This window comes from Ornithodoros turicata, unplaced genomic scaffold (genome assembly GCF_037126465.1).
Source record: "Ornithodoros turicata isolate Travis unplaced genomic scaffold, ASM3712646v1 Chromosome21, whole genome shotgun sequence".
NCBI lineage: Eukaryota > Metazoa > Arthropoda > Arachnida > Ixodida > Argasidae > Ornithodoros > Ornithodoros turicata.
In genome coordinates, this window is record NW_026999337.1 from 1,845,017 (window position 1) to 1,864,431 (window position 19,415).

At 44.1% G+C, this 19,415-nt stretch overlaps 1 long non-coding RNA gene across 1 annotated transcript; it reads right to left on the reverse strand.

Annotated features, from left to right (window-relative positions):
• Positions 1–18,098: 18,098 nt before the first annotated feature.
• On the reverse strand, positions 18,099–19,206 carry LOC135373122 (uncharacterized). The gene is made up of 3 exons (XR_010416293.1): positions 19,144–19,206; positions 18,628–18,705; positions 18,099–18,268 (listed from the first exon to the last, which is right to left on the reverse strand). It is a non-coding gene; the product is annotated as an uncharacterized LOC135373122 (long non-coding RNA).
• Positions 19,207–19,415: the final 209 nt, after the last annotated feature.

Consider the following 19,415-nt stretch of genomic DNA (forward strand, 5'->3'; position numbering starts at 1 on the left):
TGTTTGCTGCCTTCCAAAGAATAGTCGAAAAACTGAAGAAGTGAAGTGACAGAAACGACGTTGACGCGCTCGCGCCCCACACTCTTAGAAAAAATCTCGTAGGTATTACTAGGAAGAAGCTATAGTAACTGCTTGTCACAAAGTTCACTAGAATCTTAGTAACTGCATCTAATAAGTGACAACCTGTTACAGTTACTACACTCGCACGGTAGTGCACGTTACTAGTTTCGAAACCTAGTAATACTTAAGGTCAGTTCCCACATATAGCGCTTTGCTACATAGCACTAGAAAATTACGCTATATTTTCCCCCTCGCATTGCTACGAACCGCTATAATACCGCTCTTGTCGAAGTAGAGCCCCGGTCAACTTTTCTAGCGCTATATTGAGCGATGAGTCTGCGTTAACCAATCATGAGCCGTGACGTCGCGGAAGCTGGTGTTTGTTTTGCTTTCCATCACTCAAAGCAGCAAGACGGGAATGCGACGACGACGACGACGGTGTGAAAATGGCCCCGAGTTTCATCTGCCAATGCATGGGTGTTTGGTTACTATAGTCTGGTATCGCGATCACATGGTCGCTGCTGGTCCTCCGCTCCGATGCCAATACATACAGCATCGAAAGTGTCATCCCCCTTGATGCTGCGGATACCCGACGCCGACAGTAAGCAATCACGGCAGCACCGGTGCATCACGTCGCAAAGAGATATCCCGTGACCCCAGCAGGATAGCGCTATGTGCTCGGTTGTATGTGAGAACGGCAAACGGAAAAACAGCGCTAGGTTTCGAGCGCTATTTTCTAGCCCTATAGAGCGAAGCGCTATATGTAGGAACTCGCCTTTACTAAGGCCACAAAAATTCAGGACTAGTAAACATAATTAGGTAAATAGGCTAGTAAGTCCCACTAGTTATAGGTGGCTTTACGAATGGCACTCGATTTCGCCTTTTTCCCTTCCTTTTTTTATATTTGGCATAGCTAGCGACGTACATGCAGTAAGGTACAAAAAGGCAGTTGGAAAGTATAGTATGTAGTTATTTATTCAGCTGCACATAAAGTAACGGGTAAGTAGAAAACAAACAACTTCTAATTTTCCTTGAAAACCTTCAGCAAACTTGAAGTTGTAGGAGATAGAGTAGATGTGGCTTGAATACCAAACATTATTTCAAGCACAGAGAATGTGTTTTTGTTTTTGGGTGAATACTGCACATTGAACGACCAGTACACTGCAAATAGTAGGGAGATGCCATCAACAATGTCTACAGCTTCAACATCAAGATCCTCGAACTTCATTCTGATGTTGCTGGCATCATGGAGCGGATCACCATCAATGACAAGGGCTCGGTAGGCACCCTGAAAGAAACATTTCAAGAGTACTTCAATTTCAAAATAGTGCCAGAAGGTACACAAGGTACATAGAGTCCCCAAAAACACACTCAATTTTTTACTTTAAAAAAGTGAGACTGCCACTGTGCACAACAAGATCAATTCATCCTTAATTCATGTGATGAAAAATACATGATGATCCATGTGCAACACAGGGACGTATGACACTGTACAACATAGAAATGGACAAATTAACATGCATAATGCTTCCCAAAAATCAGAAAACACATTACTTACTGGGCCCCTGAGGAAACATGACTGCTCCTTCAGAAGCTGGGGAAGGATTTGTAGAACTCCAATGGCAAAGCAATCTAAAGAAGTAAACAAATAAAACCAACATCTAAGTTTCACTTCAAGAACAACTTTTAAAAACACATTATTCGCTGTGCACAAAAAAGATGGTACCCTAGGCTGTGGAAGCCTTGCTTGAATCACTACATACATTTCTGTGCATCACCCTCCAGTGTTGCGAACTGGGATTCCATCTCAAGGGCGGCTTGCCTTGTGCTTTTTCGCTTGCGGGCAAGTTCGAAACACTTCTGTCCATAACGGTTTATAAACGTCAGCATGGCTTTATCAGCAGAAATGCCAGTTATCCTGGTGAACTCCCTGTGCAGCTAGAGCAAATTAATTTCTGCATTTTATGATCTCGTCTTATAGTACTGTACATTTGTGCTTGAATTACGTACCACATCTGCACGACGAAATGAAGGATATTCCAGAAGAATATCCTGGCATTGGAGGCATTGTTTCTTGAATCCATTGCCTGTGTCGTACAAATGTAGCTGCCATCTGCTTGCCAAGCTCGTCGATGTTGGGCTGAATCACGCTGTTGAGTTTCAACTTCATTGCTTGAACAGTAGTTGTGTACATTGTGTCATCTTGATCTTCGCGGGGGTACTCAGTGTCAGACTTGGAGACTGTAAGCATAGGTATATGCAGTATTACAATATAGTGTTCCTGTCATAACATGTGCTATAAAGACTGCACCAGTAAAAATTGGAAACATCAGACTAGCAGTGCTACACGGCCTTGAAGCCTAACACACTGCTCAACATACATTTGCTCTCACACAATACTACAAATGTAAGGGCACCAACACATTAATCTGACCTTTCGACAAAGTCTCTTTGCTTCCACAGTGTCGACATCACCCGATAGCCTCTGACGGCCATACTTTGTTCTTGCTCTATCTACTTCTGACTCATTCCTGATAGTCTTCCTGACATTTCCCATTTTATAGGCAAAACTGACCTTCCATGAGTCCTGAAATACAAAGCTGCTTCCATATAGTGATTATCAATACAAAGGGGAAGGCAATGAAATAATCAAACCTTTTTCTTGCCTTGCCGAAGGAAGCCACATATGTGACTGAGAGTCTAATAAATTAAAGACCAATAACCAACGTACGTAACCAGCGCCCATCGTGTCTCGCAGTGCAGGAAACTTCAATACAAGGTCTTGTGCCGCTTGTTCGTACATACGGCCTGGGTAGCTGCGTGTAACCCTCACATTAGTTTAACGAAGAGAGCAATAACGTGAGCAAATTTCCATATGCGAAAACGCTATGATCTCTTGCACGCCACATACCGGATGTATAATGTTAACTATACAATTACTTTTCATAAAGCAAGGAGTAAGAATGCAATTTTTGCAACTTTTAGAAGTATCTCAGTTGCATTGCCACTGGCTGCTGTGGAGTGTTCCGGGCTGATAGCACAGTGTTCTTCCAGACTGTAAGTCATCAGGTCAGTTGTTATCCAGGACACTATCCGGGCTTTTAGGTGGCCCGGGACACCCCCAGATGCAAGATTTGTGATGCCAACTTTGATGTCGAGAGGCACTTGCGGGAGCTTGTACATCTTGGAGGCAGGTGCCACAAACCTCGAGTTGCACGCGGCCGGTGTCACAGTAATAGTGTCCCGATTTGTTACTGTCTCTTCGCTAGAAAAACAGATGCGGAACAATGCCCGTCTTTCATATTATCTAATAAAAATGCGAAAACACAACTCACTTCACGGCATTGCCAACAGCGGGCTCTTTCTGGCGCAAAAGAATCTCATCGCCGTCTGAAAAGACATGGCCGAGCGCGGCACCACGAACGTACTGAAGCGTTTATTGAACACCTAAAATACGACATAACAGTTAGGTTTCAGTTAACTGAACATCGGCTCACATACCTCCTCAGTCGCGTGTCCAGTTGCCTCCTTGAAATTGGTTTCCTCCAAGGCCGCGATAACATCGCGCAGCTTGAACTCACCGCCTACTACAACGACAGTCTTTCTCTCGTTCCATGTGACTAGACACTCTCTGAAAGACATTGTGGACTATGGTCACAGCTCGGCGCAGTGGTGCTCGAGACACTAACTTTGCGAACGCCAAGGCACAGCCAACGGACATGCGAGAAACGCTTCTCGAAAATCCCGGCGTCTCGGCGCCTCAGCCTGGACTGTTACACAGGGGTGGCATCCAATGTATTGCTCCGTAGACGAAAGCGTGCAGAGTGAACGCAATGCATCCTGGACAGGTCCTGGTCGCACGTCACAGCAAACGTCAAGGCACACGTGACCTTAAAGATGGCGGCGCCCGTGATCGGCGGCCAAACCGTTTGTAAACAATGCGGTTGTTGTTTCTGGACGACGTTTTGGATGTTTTTCGATCACGGTAATTATTTTTATCCGATAATCTCGCAGTAAAACGCACAATTTTACACATAAAGCCTCGTATTGTTGACACCTTCCAAAGATGTGATGACGACCGCGCGTTACGACTTACCGAGCCGATGCGATGTACTTAAACTAAGGTGAAATGTGCTACCATGTTGCGGAAGAAGCACCACATAGTTTACGCTTGCAAAATACGGTCATCTCTTGGTGTTATGACGGCGAAAATATGTCGGTAAGCGGCAAAACGACATGTAAACAAAGTCACATGACCTCAAAATGACGTTTTCTATGACGTGCGACCAGGACAAGATGGCAGTTTTGCCAAAAGCACCCGCTTGAGGGTAGTTACAACAATGGCGGGTTTGTGTCACCCCTGTGGCTGTTTAGGCATGAAGGCGTGACGCGACTTCTAAATCAGCGCACCACGCGGCGGCGCTAGTGACGTCCTTAATTGATAGTTGTGTGCGTGGTATTGTATATCTTTTAATACTGACATGACGAGAACCGTATAAAAAGCACTCGAATATGGTGCTTGTTTCACTTATTTGGCTTGATATTTGGGGATGCCGTCCTCGAAGGAAGCAAGCACTCGGTAATATATCTCCAGTTCAGAAGAACCGTAGACGTGGTAACATCGTACTTGCAACGCAATCACCTCGCGTACTGGCCAGAAGAAGTGAGACTTTTCCTCACAGGTTTTGTAAATCTCTACCCTGGGGGAATGACACATAAACTGCATTTTCGCATACATTATCTGAGTCTAATTGATGAGCTTCGTCCAGTAAAACAATTCTGGTGCATGAGATTCGGGGCGAAGCATCAGTATCTCAAATTGACAGCGGTCAGAACCAAGAACATCAGCAAATTTGTCTTGGAGCGACATCAACTCCTGCACAGCTTTCAGTTCGCTACACTTGAATTCGAAGGCGGTATTGCAACGACGCACGCAAGGCCTGTGAATCACGAGTACGTACAAGAACGCAATTTTCTTCCAGCGTGCCAGTCTGGAAAGTTGGCTCCACTTACTTTGATCACTGCTGTTTTAGGTCTGCTAATGTAGTCGCCATACGCAGGGATGTACTTCCACTGTTCCGTCATATAGAGAGCCTATACGTTTATGATGGGAGCCTCTTCGTGGCTCATGTCAGAGCTACAGGCAGAAACATTTCAACATCATTGATGGTCGTACTCTCTTCGTGCCTCTGGCAAAGGGAGACTTATGAGACCACTCCAGATGGCCTGCCATTATGTACGTGACATTATTTTGAGTCTGAGGTTGTTTTGACCAACGGTATCGTCAACCCTATTTATTGCGTTTTGTTTGGCAATTCTATTCTGAAACATGCGTGTCTTCTTGATCATATATGTCCCTTCACTGTCCTATAATGTATGTTGTTGAAGTAAACAGCACGTCAGATTGGTTGTTGCATAAGTTTTGTACAACACTTTTAAATTTACTTTGCGAACATTGCTGTGGAGAGGACAGACTATCAAACAGCATGAATCACAAGGACTCGCGTTGCACTGTAACATGTACATGCCTGCAGAACCGCATTACTTGACCTCAAATATCCTGATAAGTATTCAATGTGGGTACTCTTGTTCTTGACAGGGCACGCGGAAGATGTTAGTGGTGTGCATCGTCACAGCTAACTGCCAGGAGGGGGCAGTGCGTCCCAGGCCGCCCTCACGGCCAACTGTATCAACATGTTATGAAGCATCTGTTTAAACGAATATTTTGATGTCGGTACATCCTTCTGCGAGTTCTGGGATACTGTCTCGTGAACAGATGGGGATATATTTATTAGAACAAAGGAAAAATGGGAGGAAAGGTCAGACAAACGGCATGTCGACTTGCTATTCCGCAAAAAACAAAAAAAGAAGAAGAACAAAAGAACCAGATGGGTGAAGTTACTAGTGCATTACTAAGAACTAGTAAGAAGTTAGTGGAAAACTAGTATCGAGTGCACTTACTAGAAATTCACTAGTTCGACTGTTCGAGCTAGTATGAAACTTGTAGAAACCTAGTAACCTGCACGGTTACTAGAAGATTACTAGATTTTTTCTGAGAGTGCAGGCGTGGTCAGCTAATGTCACGTGCACTGCCGCAACGACACCGACAGCTTAACGACATCGGTTGACGAAGAAATGCGATTGCGCCAAGGGGATATCGCCGTTTCGATATGCTGTGTTAAAGACGGAGAAGAGGATGAGAAGGGCCGCGCGCATCACTCGGGTTCTGTACCTTCCCCCATTTCGGTATGCAGCCGAGTATGTTCGGTCCAAGTTGTGGTCAGAGATTACGCCACTGTCCCGTTGACGAAGCGAGCACGAAATATGCCCCGTGAAACCCGTCTCGGGCTAGTTTTAACGATAGCCGTTGCTCTCGTTAGATCGTGAGGTGGACTTGCGATTAAGCCCCCAGGTCTCACAAGACTTTTCTCCCGCTACTCGTCAAGCAAGGAGGAAATTGCTTGAGTTCGCCAAATCTCTTCCTCAGTCACCGGCTGCGGTATAATAAGCTCTTTGTGAACAGTACGTGCTATATCTACGACTCTACTGCTGACAAAGTCGAGGTTCTCGGAACTGTTCCCGCTCATGAAGATTTTCGCTCTACAGCTAGCAATAACGTAACTCAGGGCAGCCCAATCCGCGCCGAGGTGAACTCTTAGGATCAAGCGTGGAACAATATCTCCGTGTGTGTCCATAATACTTGCCAATGTTCGTAGCATTGTCAACAAGCGTGACTCATTCACTTCTCGCATTGACACCTGCAATGTCGAGATCATCGCCTTAACAGAAACCTGGCTTCATAGTGGCGTTAATGATTGCGAAATATTTAACGATCCATCACGCTTCTCCATCTTCCGCTGTGACCGTACCTCTCGTCCAGGTAGCGGCGTTCTGCTCGCTATTTCTTCTGACATTCAATCTTACCACATCCCCGTCATGACAAAGATTGAAACTGTGTGGGCTTGTATTGGGGGGGGGGGGGGACTAGGTCATCATAAGCTCGTCGCTGGCGTGTGCTATCGGCCTCCCTGTCATCCATACGGTTTTGTAGATGACTTACATGACGTTATCAACGAAGTAATCACCCGTCATCCGACTGCTTCCATTTTCTTGCTGGGAGATTTTAACTTCTCAAACATTTTGTGGTCTGACAACGAACCCGCGTGTACATTTCTCATTTCTTCTCCTGAGGGCAACGCTTTCCTAAGTCTTTATTAGCTTTTTTCCTGATCTCAAATTGTCACCCAGCCTACACGTGTAACCAACTCTTCTGCCACGTTATTAGACCTTGTACTTACGTCTCGTCCTGAAATTGCTTCCGCCAGTGTCTTACCTTCCTGGCCTTAGCGATCACAAATGGTTTCTTTTTTACATTTGCATTCCAATTCAGAAATCACACAAAACACGCAAAAGGATTCGCGACTACAACAGTGCCAACTTTGATGCCATTAATAATGAGGCTTCCTTTATCGATTCTTATCTTGAAGGATTTGATTGTCGCTCTGTGGAAGATAACTGGCTAATATTTAATTCGAAGGTACATCTTCTAACGGAGATGTACATTCCAGCCAGTACGATCTCATGCAACGCCAATGCACCGTGGTACAACAACAACTTAAGAAGATTATCCAATCGCAAAAAACGCACGTACCGTGCAGCCAAACTCTCAAATTCATCACTCTTGTGGGATACAAACGTGCCAATGACACCTATGTAGCAGCCCTATCATTGTCAAAAAGTAATTTCCTTCAGCATACTTTGCCATCTATGCTCCTGGATAATCCCCGACGGTTTTGGCGCACGATCAACCCATCTCGGAACGCCGTCATCTCTCTTATCGATTCGAACGGGACACCCATACCAGACCTCGAATGTTCATCAGTCCTTGACTCGATCTTCTGTCAAAATTTCGTTGTTACCACAGGCGACGTTCTACCTTGCTTCCAATCATACGACTTCTTCCCCATGGATCGTCTAATAATTGACACAGTAGGCATAACTAAAATAATTCAATCTTTAAAGACATCCTCGAGCTCTGGTGTTGACCCTATTAACAGCAAGTTTTTAAAGAGCACCGCTCAGTATTCCGTTATTATTCACTAAACTTTTCGAACAATCACTTCACACTGGTACTTTGCCTAACGACTGGAAGGTCGGGAAGGTGGTTCCACTTCATAAGTCTGGATGTAGAGCTTCACCATGTAACTATCGCCCCATATCTCTCACCAGCATTTCCTGCAAAATACTAAAACATGTGCTGTGTTCTCACTTAGCATCCCTCCTCGAAAATAACTCCTTCTTTTCATCTGCACAGCACGGCTTCCGCAAGACCTTCTCTTGCAAAACGCAGCTTCCTTCATTTACTCACAAATTACACCTCATATTAGACCGTCGCTCCTGTGCTCATTGTATTTTTCCAGATATGTCCAAAGCGTTCGAGAAGGTGTGCCACAAATTTCTGTTGCTTAAATTGAGCAAATTAAATATTGACCCGAATCTTTTAACATGGCTTGAACATTTTCTTTCCAACCGTTCGCAGTTCGTTTATGCTAACAATCATGGCTCTCCTCTTTCTGCAGTTCACTCTGGCGTTCCCCAGGGTTCTGTCCTAGGGCCCCTCCTCTTTTTAATATACGTTAACGATCTGACTACCCATGTCTCTTGTGATATTCATCTGTTCGCCGACGATTGTGTCATTTTTCGGGAAGTAACACGCGACAATGACGTTAGCATGCTACAGCGCGATCTAACAAAAATTACGGATTGGTGTAACACGTGGAAGATGGATTTAAATGTTAACAAATGCAAGTTGCTGCGCGTATCTCGTACACATACTCCTGTTCCATCTTATTGCTTGTACAACACCGCCCTTGATCATGTTTCGTCATATAAGTATCTTGGTGTCCAGATTACTTCCTCTCTTACCTGGTCGCTCCATATTAATTCCGTTATGAACAACGCTAACCGTACTTTAGGCTACTTACGACGGAATTTTTCCGCAGCTCCTCGTCCACTAAAACTGTTACTTTATAAAACACTAGTCCGGCCTAAACTAGAATACGCTGCGTCCATATGGGATCCCTCTTTTAGTTCTTTGATCAATTCAATCGAGATCATACAAAATAATACCGCACGTTTGATTACCCACAACTATTGTCGTGCTGCTAGTGTCACCCTTATGAAAGAGTCATTATCACTTCCATCACTAGCCTCGCGGCGTAAACTTGCTCGTCTATCATTATTTCACAAAGTTTACCATCATATTTCTGCGCTACGCGCTCAGTTGTTACCGCCTCCTTCCTATGTTTCATCTCGCGTAGATCATCAACACAAAGTTGGCATTGCTCCCTGCCAAACACCTGCCTGTTCTCATTCTTTCATTCCCCGTACATCGGAAGAGTGGAACCGCCTTCCGGGTAACATCACTGACATATATGACCATTCAAAGTTCAATTCTGCACTAATTACTTTACTGGAGTTTTCTAATTGATTGTGATATATATGGTGTACTGCATAACAATGTTACATTTTGTTATTTATGTGGCTTATTGTGACTTATGTGATTTATTTTAGTGTTATTTATCTAATTGCTTGGTATTTTGTATACTGTTGCGTTTATACTGACCTGTATTTATTACCTTTGTATATTGTGTTTGTGTGTAATAACCCACTCCCCTCTGTAATGCCTTCGGGCCTTGAGGAGTAAATAAATAAATGTTAATGGCATTCTGTGCTTGCATCTCCGCATCCCCTTTGTTTTCCCCGAAACCAAGAGACTAACATAGTCTGCGTACAGAAACAGATCCACTCCCGGAGGGAGAGGCAAACTGAAGATACTATTGATAAAAAATATTCCAGAGCATGGGGCTGAGCGGGGACCCTTGCGGGAACCCGACAACACCGTCAATTACTCTGTCCCCTGTACCCAACCTGAGGGTGCACACACGATTTCCTAAGAACGAACATACCACGTTAATGAGATTATCCGGGCAGTTATTATTTCTCAATACTACAAAAAAGTCACGGAAGCTAGCATCAACTGTGCAACAGGAACTTTCATTTCGTAGTGAGGGTGGGCAGCCGGGGACACTTTCGGGGACATTTCGTTCGGATCTCCTGTAAAACCTGTGTCTCACCAACAGTAGAGAAATACTAGCATCCAGTGAACGATATCGTTAGCGAACTAATGCAGCGAATTATATCCATTTTATGTTGCTCGTGGAATGGAATGTAAATTTAATTATTCATTATCACATGAAAAAAATTAAAACCCCATGTCTCCCAATTTCAATAAATCCGCAAAGGGAATGATCACACTCGGTCGGCTGTGATGTGCTTCTTCGGCTATCTAGATTTCAGTTCATAGTTGCATCTATATTTCAAGGGCTTTTAGTGCTCAATTATCCGCATTTTACCCACCACACACTTTCTTTTCGTAGTAAACATGATGCAGATTATTGTTTTTTTTTTTATCTTCTCTGGCTAGTCTATTTCCGAGCACCAATTGCTATGCATTCTACTTATTTGATTTGTAACACAAGAGCCACAACTTTTTCATAATCTGCACCATCCCATTCAGTGGTCATTCACTGGGGTGTCCACCCTGTGTCGCTTTGGCCTTTCCATTTTCAGCCTTCTGATTTTTCGGCCTTCTGACAGTTCGGCGTTATGATTTTTCGGTCTTTTGGCTTCCGGCCTTCTGATAGCTCGGCGTTATGAGTTTTCGGCCTTTTGGCTTTCGGCCTTCTGATACTTCGGCGTTATGATTTTCGGCCTTTTGATAGGCTCAATACTTACACTCAATCAGTCTAAATAACTGCGTATATATTATTAGCGAATATATTATCAGTCAAGCAAGACGGACGCCGTCTAGCGCTTAAGTTTAGAGCTGCTGAAAACATGTCCCGACGTAGTAGACAGGCGATGGTACGGAAGACATTGCACGTGTTTTGCGTGCGGCGTGTGTCGAAGGAATTCGGTAGCATACCGCAGTGTTTATCTGCCAGACGGGAAGAGAAATCAGTATCTTTCCATCAATTCCTACACGGTAACGAAAAACGATCGAAAATCACCCCGACCAACCACAGCATCGAACAAATCGCCGCAAAGCATGAATACATCGCCTTCGCATCGAAGAAAACCGTCACCAGAACGATGCTTGTCTGCTCTAAACACTTTCATGATAAAGATTACATCTTGCCACGTAAGTTTTACTTACGCACTTCATTCAGTGTGCAAATATCGTGGGTGCCCACGCGCACTCCACATCAGTGTAGCTTAGTTGATTCAACGACGTTATCCCAACAGTGTTGAAACACAAGAACGAATGAACTGCAGCGAAAGTTGGTGCGATGCTATTAACACAGGAACCACAAGTGATACTGCATACGCCCACTAGCATGTAATTGCTTCGATAACAAAGTGAATATCTAAAGGAGCTGAGATATATGTGCTCTGCTCTGCAGGCGACAGTGCTCGAAAACGAGCTTTATCATTCATAATGAGAATCTGCACAAATATGCAACTTGCAATAGGCGAAGCAGCCAATTAGTATTTGTAGCCACGATTTGTATCATGTTTCACAAATAGACTCTAACTTTTCGACATTCTGGCGCTAATTACATTGATGAAAAGAAACTTTACTTACTGGTAGCAGTGAAGCAGTAATGCGGCGACATGCTTACACTTTTCTGACTGACCAGCTGTGCAAGAACAGAAACACTTAATGACCTGTGGAGTTTCACTGCCGCGTGACTAAATCTTGAACACGGCTTCCACGGTATGCGGCTGCTTGCATATGCCCGAAGTTTGCAGGCGATGTCCGAATACTTATGTATTCGTATACGGTATGTAAGCTAAAACACCTGCATTCTATATTACTTACACTTGGTGGATTACTTGAGAGGGCAAAGCCACATTCATTACATTTTTAGTGGGTCTACAGCACAAATACTGTGTGCATACTGCATACATGCTGTTCATAGGTGGGGAAGTTACTTTTATTTTGTGGTGCACTACCGTTACTCACTACTTTTTCGAAAAGTAACGCGTTACGTTATTCGTTACTGTTGCGGTAGTAGGTAACGCGTTACTAACGCCGTTACTTCTGATAAGTAATGCCGTTACTTTTGCATTACTTCACCAGTTGTCCTTATAATATGTACCATTTTTGGTTGAGTCACATAAGTGCATTCCGCAAATCAATACAAGCAATGTTGGGCACAAACAAGGGTCACGCATGAACACAACTTACATGTACGATTTATTGCAACGGAGAAGTAGTTGATGTTCAAAATTTTCATCGGTGAACTTCGCCTGTTGGGCTGAGAGGACGCCTAATGACCAGTGAGTGCTCCTTGTCAAGGTTGATAGAGACGGTGACCTTTTACCTCAGAGGGTAGAGGCTATTTTTCTGCCGCTTTTGCCCCATTCGTCCGAAAAATACCAGAGGGAAAGAAAAACAGAGGTGGTAAACAAAGGTGACACCTCAACCAGGGTAGGTCAACAACCCTTCTTTCGCGTTCTTTGTGGGTGTCGATGTGACCTTCTTGTCATTGTTGAAGATGAATAGAAAAAATCGGGGATTTTCCCGGATTCTGCAGGCACGGTCCTCGCTCAAGCTTTCAAGTTCCCGAACACGTAGTAATGCATAACGCCGTTACGCGTTAGTTGTTAAAAATGTAATGACGTTACGTTACTCATTACTTTTCTCCCAAATGTAATGCGTTACCATATTTCACTACTCGAATGTAACGCGTTACCGGTAACGCACTACTTTGTAACGCGTTACTCCCCACCTATGATGCTGTTCACTGGGCAAAAATACCTGAGCAGTGCTGTGTAGTCTTTTTATCCAAAGTCCATAATCTTACTGCAAAATCATAGTACGTAGAAGAGCAATGTGCAAGTATCCCGCGATAAAGATTCACAACAGAAAGAAGACGGTTTTAGAGCATCTAAATTTTAATGAAACGAGACTTTGCAGAAGGCTGGACTTCTTAAGGTCTAACATGAAGTTACAAAATCCCAGAATATGTAAGACATGTTTTAAGGTAGAGAGCGAGGGTTGGAGCAAACATAAAAATAAATGTACAAACATATATAATAAAATAAAAAGGGGGTACAACTCCGTCAGTTACAAGCCGGCAAGGGATGAGTTGACAAGACACTGTAAACCTGTTTCCCTGAATGTGTCGCCCGTGAATGCGTTTTGTGCCAAATACTGGCCAGGTCATCGTAGTCATTCATGTATTATGCTACACAACTCATCCCTTGTCTGTTTGAAACTGATTGAGTCGTAACCCCTTTTGATTTTATTATATATCTTTGTAATTTTTCTTTGTTACCCAGGCAGAAATTTGAGTTGCAACCCAAGTGGTTCCAGTTGTTTTACATCCACTTGGGATTCCAGCTCAGATCTTTGCCGGAGTATGTTTGTAACAACCCTCGCTCTAACCGTTCTCTACTTTAAAACATGGCTTATATATTCTAGAATTTTTTAACTTGATGTTAGACCTAGGAAGAAGAGCAGCCTTCTGTGCGAAAGTCTCCTCTCATTAAAATACAGATGCTCTCAACCGCCTTCTTCCTGTTGTGCAAAATCATTTTAAAGTAAACATGACTATCCATTTCTTGTCACTAAATTCTTTTGTCTTTCTGCAGTGTTGAGCAACCCTATGGACACATGCAAGAAAGGGAGTTTCTTTGGGATGACGAGCCCTCATCACCTCATGAGGATTCAGTCGTTGATGAATGGTTCATGTTCTCAGGCACATGGAAACGTCAACAAATAATTTATGAAAATGCCAGTCAGTGCTAGCGCCAGGAATTAAACATGGACCCTCCTGCTACCAGTCAGGGATGTTACATTTCAGGCACTCATTGATTTTTCGTGAATCACTTGTTGACTTTATCTGAAAGTGGAGCTCGCCACAGGTCATTTGCCTATCTGTTAAAGTTGCGGCTTGTGTTGTGTTTTTCTGTTTGTGTGTTCCAGCCTCAGAACAGTTACTTTCCATCAGGTCAGGTACAACGAAAAGATGGCTAAGAAGCAAGCGAGCTGGTGAAGTTGATGCATAACGTAAAACTCCGAGACTTCGTGTTGTGTCTGTCCCTTCGTGTTCCCTTAGTCTCGGGGTTTTACATTATGCATTGGTTAGGCACATTTAATTTAGACATGGCAAATAGGAAGCGCTGTTTCTCAGCACAACTTAGCAGTGGCCTTCCTGCACTAGTGCTGCGGTCATTAAGCGTGAATGGAAATCCGCAAATTATATTCGCTGTATTTTTATTCTGTGCTATGTAATCCTGTTCAAGTTCTGTCAAAGAAGCGTGCAGTGCCATGCAGTACTAGTACCATAGTACAATAGTAGTGATACAGTAAAATAGGAGTAATATAGTTCAGTACTTCCTCAAAGGGACGATCTCGTACCGCCGGGGCGATTCCGGAACTTACCCAAAACTATATTCACGAATGCTTCACAAATACAACCGTGAAAGTTTCATTCGGAATAACGCAGTCGTTTTCGAAGAATTTGTCGAAACACATCGTAATAGCAGATGACGGAACTTGAGCTTCACTCTCATGCAACGTCATGTATGACGTCGGCCTGCGGGTGACTCTGGTAGTTCGCCCATTGGCTGAGCAGAAAGGAAAGCAGCTGTTTGCATTCGGCGTGGTTCCCATGGCAGTTGTAAGTTGCTGGGGTCGTGGGTTGTTGACGCGCGACGTAGTCATGTCTGACAGCGAATTTAGCAACAGCGACGAATCCCTGTCGCTCAGCGGTGACGAGAATGATTTCATTGACATCGATCGGCTGAATTAAGAGGACATCGACCATCCTTACGAGGCTGACCCTTTGCCCAACGTGCCTTGACCAACAACGTGGTCAACAAGTGGAAGTCGTAGACGATATTCAACCGATTTTCTTTCGGTAAGACTGTTATACAGTAAATGCGGGCGATTTTGCGTACATTGAGTCGTTTCGTTTGACCACTTCTAAGTTGCACAATCATTACAGGTGCATGTGTAGCCACTGCTCGCCGCAGGAGGTTGACGAATATGTGTGTTGCATGGCTGTTGATCGCGTGGTGCCTGTTGTTAACGGCGCCGGCGTTCGCTGCATCATGCAACATGTGCTGTTTCCCGACTTCTGTACACGCCAGGAACTTTAGATAGTGAACGGCGCTCCGTATCGGCGACACAGCCGTGAGCTACGGCCACCAGGTATGTCGTATCCATTTTCCATTATTGGGAACGGGAAGGCATACGGGATATGTGGATGAAACATAAGAGTTACAGTGATTGCTTAACAGACCGTCACGTGACATTTGTTCTGACGCACATATAGAACACATATAGGATTAACTTGCATTTCAATTACTTTTGACAGGTGCATCAAATATGCAGCATATGCATGTTTCGCCAATTGGATATGAGGGTACCTTGGCCCAAGGAACAGGCGTCAGATACCAGGCTGCGTTGTGCGCAGTATTCGGAACCTGTTCCCATCTGCCACATATGCTGTCCAAGGCAGGACACACCCCCTTCGAAAAATCCTGAGTTCGCCTCTGCCCAGGGGTTCTTGCTAATTGACAGGTGACATACTCTCCCGAGAATTACGACGCTCGCTTTCCGGATGCCACGCAAACCTCTTCCTCAAGACGCTACTCACTTCACCGGACGGGACTCAATGTGGCTTTTACAGCTCATGCTCAATGGCGTTACTGCTCGGGATATGCTAACTCTCCAAGATGCCGCCAATGCAGTGATAAGGAAGATCGAGAGTATATATCCTCCTCCGTTGCCCACACAATCAAATATTTAAGAACCATACACAGGCCACTTCCCGTGGAAGGTGATGTATTGTTTTTGTTACACAACTTTTTATTTGCATTCAAGAATGTTATGTTCCACGGTCCTTAGATAACGTTTCAGCATTTTGGCTCTTCATCCTGTGCATCACATGCGCCTGTCACCATTTAATTGGTACCGAATAGTTACAGGGATAAAAAATTGTTGCCGTCACCATTGCAGGAAGGACGTAGTCTTAGATGGACTTCTGAAAGATGCTGTTCTCGGCATCCACCCCAGGAAGCATTGGAAGGTTGTCAACCTAGTGGGCAGAGGCATTCCATACATCGTCATCGTCATTGTATTATTTACGGAGAGCCGGCAATTGCTCACCAATCCATGCTGAGACCGGACATTTGCTCACTCGTTCTATTTTTCACGTTTTACACTGTGTGACACAGTGAACGATAATCAGCATTGTATTTTTAAAATCACAATTCTATTTTGCGAACCTCTTAGAAACCTTGTCATAATCTGTGTGGTAATTATTTTCTAAGAAACAAGGAAATAGATGGTGTGGTCAAAAGTCTTCCAGTGCTCGTTTTCTGTACAGGGAATATTTGGCGAAGGAACACAACCTCATTATACACAAAGCTGGACTGCCCTCTGAGATATGAACTACAAAAAGACCTTTCTGGAGTTCATCTCTACTCGTCGTCGTAAAAGCTACTCTCGAAGCATTAAAAAAAACTAATTTTGTAGCCTCGACTTTTCACGACACGATAACAGGGCTTGTATGCGTACGCACTGCATTTCGCGAAGTCGGGGATAAAATTTGTGATTGGATTAGTTTATGTAGCACTAATCCCAGTATAACCCTCACAGTACTACGTAAAGGCGGCATTGATCAGTACACATTATTTTTATATGCTTTTAGACTTGCCAGGCAGGCGGACTTTTCGCTAGTTATATCAGTCCGCTTCATACCTATATTAAAGATATCTTTTGAAAGTAAATGAACAACATATATGTGCCCTCAATAATGATACACCCATGCTCCGCCTTTATCAACGTACCCTACTGCCATGTGAGTCCTACAATGTTTCTGTGTTTGTGCGCATGTATGAACTATTTATACTAATAAGAGGCTGTTGTCATGGGTGCGGTTGCAAACATGACCGAGAAATTTGATGTTTCCCAGCAGTCATCTCCCCCCTCCCCCCCATCCCATCCCCACCCCACCCCGAGCCATAACGAAGTATACCTGCGACGAACATTTTTCTATTCCACTTGCACGAACCACCAAACACGACACATAACCTGCAAAAACAACAGGCACGGCAGAAACTTGATGAGTATTTGTCCGCCTTTAGCTTTCAGTCGGTGGACAGTTGTCCGGTGAGCAAATGTCCAGGATCCATTATTGACCTCTGATTAGATACAATAAACACAATGAAATGTCCCACACTTACGTTTTACGAGTATGGGATGTATGCTGCAACCTGAGTGGCTCCTCGTTCTCAAACCTGAAAGCATCAGTAGATTATTTGCATTCATAATTTGCGAGCAAATCAACAAATAAACTGCACTAGTTTTAGTCACGTAAGCTTACTCGTCAGAGTCTGTGCTTTCTGAGACACTGGAGAGCTGAAATGTAGTGTCCATGCGAATCACGCGGGCTGCGGAAAGAAAAAAAAAATTCATGGAAACTGCGTTTAATAAACAAAGCAACAGGATTGTGCACAGATTACTTTGCCCAGTTTGTTGTATGTGGTCCCTTCTGTTAATACGTATTTTGACGTAAATGATCTCTATGCCCAGTTTTCTGCCCAAGTTTTTCCCCCGTTTAGAGTGCATACTGTTTGTCTGTACTAAGCTACGTATACTGTTTAAGACTCAACAGTTATGTTGAGCTCCTTTGGTATCGGGGTGGAGCTCCTTAGCAACGGTTGCCTGGTGTCGAGAGGCAAGGCAGGAATCTGTGAGTTTGACATGTTTGGTGGTGTCATCTCAAAGTGGCTGCCTATGCCGCTGTCGTCACACTCGGGCATGCAACTGCTGCTGCTTGCTGAATCCACTGACACCTTACTGGCAGGATTTACAGAAGCTATTGCCTGTCTAGACACTCTAGGACGGTGCAGATGAGTCTGTGTTCCTAAAAGGCATGTGCAGTTTGTAATATCCGCAAATAAAACTAGATCAAGAAGCCATATAATACAGAATTTAAGAACATTATGTGCATACCAAGAGTGCAAGTTGGAACAGCTGTTTGTGTGGCTTTGTCGGTAGCTCTTGCGCCTTCGTCTTGGTTGTATGGCACAAGAGTATACTTGAACCCGTATTGGCTTACAGTTTGGTAGGGTATCAGGGGTTGTAAGGGCAACCCGTCAAGCACCAGCACGTTGACGTAAAAGACTTGGAAACCAAGTGATATGCTATAGTTAGTAACCCATTAATTACACCCTGTATTTTCTATATTTGATGTGCAATGTGTTCGTAGCAGTGATGTATTGACATATTGGGAGAAGTCACAAACTGATAAAGTAGAAAATAAATCAGACAACGTAAAAAGGAAAAAATTAAAATGTGGTATTTATGCTAGTGTTAAAATAGTTTCTCAAAGTGAGTTTAATCATTGTTGCAGTTGAAGCTGCCTTTGTCACGGCATGTTAATGAACTAGATATAATATTCTACATAGATGTTCGCATCAATGAGTGGGAAAAGTTAAGCAGATATGTAACTGAGTTGCTATACATGTATGCTGGTGACATACCGTCATCAGATATTGACTGTGGCACAGGAAGGAAAGTCCCTCTGCTCTCGTAGGTTGCTCTCTCTGAATTGTCAGTCACTAAAAGGGTAAAACACGATCAAGTGAGATGAAAGATACAGTTGTTGCAAGATATGTGCAATAAGTAAAACGCAAAATAATAAAATCCAGTCCTCGTTTTGTGAAATGCAGCCAAAATGCAAGGATATGTATATTAGCGTGTGAATCGTAACATTTCGATCTTGCGCGTTGTTCCAAGTGAAAGAGCTGTTGTTGCCATCCCACCAGCATACTATTTAACCAGGGACGGGGTCTGGGGGAGGGGATCCGGATGTCGTGACCCCCCCCCCCCCCTAATTCAGTCGTTACCCAGAGTTTCAGTTGACCCTGCTGAGTGTTTAGCATGGTGTCCAGGGCAGCCCCCCCCCCCCTTTTCAGAAAAAAATATTGTGCATCAACTGTGCAGTCAAAGTTGGTTATTTTCGCATGTGCGACGTCAAGACACAGCATGGTACTCACGATGTTCGGCGATACACGATTCCGTTTGGGACAGCACCTGGCAGGCCTGGAAAGGCGATGTACGCAACAATTACGACATGCGGTTGGTTCAGTACTCATTCGCGGTACGACCGCGGCACACGGTTCGGGGTTTCGCGGGCTCTAAATAAAATATTCTGACATCGGAATTATGCGCATCAGATTCCTTACTGACGTTAACACCGTTGTCGCCAGAAGTTGCTCCGAAGGTCGTGGGAACGGCTCCTACATGGAGCCGCATCTTCTTTGGCGCC